Genomic DNA, 1,789 nt, shown 5'->3' with positions numbered 1-1,789 from the left:
CTGTATACTTCCCTTAAACTAGAGGGATTATAACGAATTTAATAATGATGATCAATGGTCATAAACAAAATACATAAACAAAGTATAAAGGATTTAGAATTAACCTTCGGTCCTAGCAAAATTGGCCTAAGAACAATATCAAAATTGATATTCGCCTATTAGTTGCACCCAAGACGATATGAGATATGCCCCTTGATTATGCTAGAAATCGATCTAAAATTTTTTGTAAAATTTAGTTGTTTTTGTGTTTTTTCTGATGAGAGAGAGGAGGCAAGGTCAAGAAAAAGCATTAGGGTAGAAATAATTCTCTCCCTTTCTTTTTATACAGACAGACACTTGGAGTCAATTAGGAAAGAAAAATCCTTCCTAATTTTCGGCCAAACTGACCGAAATAAGGAGTATCTCCTCCTTATTTTTGGTCTTTCCAAAAATATATAATATGTGTTGAATTGTCATCTAGTGAGGATCGAACCCAAGACCTCTTGGTTTGTGTACGCTCACTATTACCACTATGACACATTCATCTTGTTGATATTAAATATAACTGATTATATTTAATTATGAATTAACAGATTAATTCGTCCAAGCTAACATTATATACATTTAATTAAATATAACTTATTATATTTAATTTACGAATTGACAGTTAATTCGTCTCAACTAATATTATTTAATTTTCATTAAATAATTATATCATCAACACATTGACTAACTATTTAGTCATTTTGGGCATCAATATGATTATATTTATATAACCACATTTCTCAAACACATCCTATAGGTGTGACCTTTAGGGACCAGTTGATCACCGCCATCTGTATGATAATAACGTCAAACTTTCTAGCAAGCCAACCGTTATTAGGTAAACGTTAATCAACTGATTAAATATACGAAGTATACCCTTGTGAACCTGTAAGAGATTTACAAATGTTATCACACTAATTTGTGGAGGACACAAGCTCCAACATACTCTCACTTGTCCTCACAAGTGTATGTGCGATAACCGATTCTCATATCCTATTAAATTTCTCCTACTCAATGTAAAACAATTTGCAAATCCGAATTCACAAAGGTCGTATTTTACAAGCGATCAATATCAATAGTGGTTTCCCCAACTAGAGAGTAACTTAATTGATAAACGAATCAACATTCGAGCATGGCCATGCATTTCAGTTACAACTCCTCGAGTGGCCCTGAGAAATAACTATACCTGATAAGGGTTGGATATTTTCCTCAACTTGAATCCTGCAGATGTAAGCACAGTATGAAATAACCCAGACAAAATCTACTTAGCCTCCAGTTACGGCAGACCGTGAGAAAGAAACCAAAGTCACCCAAAAACTGCCTTAATCTCAAGAGACAGTCGATAGTCAAAAGAATCGACTCTAGGAACACAATGGATGTCCTATCCACGACCTGGCACCGAATGTTATTAAACATTTAGGACTCCATTACGTTGTCACAAAAAGTTGTCCTACGAGGTATCGTTATAATCTCGCATCTGTGATCAATCAGTCAACCGTTTGACTTATGGCTCGTTGAACCCACCATCAATTGACTGAACGATATAAAATTTAACTAATTAATGAAGTTTATAACCTAAACATTAAGCAGGTAAACATGAAATCGGCCATAACTAACAATGAATAATAACAATGAAACTTCAATTCAAAGAATAATTAAGCAGATAAGGAATGCATTAAAAATCGATGGAAGTCGAATGAAGGAAAATAGTGAAACAAGAGCAAAACTCCTTAATTAACCTAATTAATGAAGTTTATAACCTAAA

This window comes from Silene latifolia, chromosome Y (genome assembly GCF_048544455.1).
Source record: "Silene latifolia isolate original U9 population chromosome Y, ASM4854445v1, whole genome shotgun sequence".
In the NCBI taxonomy this organism is placed as follows: Eukaryota; Viridiplantae; Streptophyta; class Magnoliopsida; order Caryophyllales; family Caryophyllaceae; genus Silene; species Silene latifolia.
Note: the sequence above shows the minus strand (reverse complement) of the source record.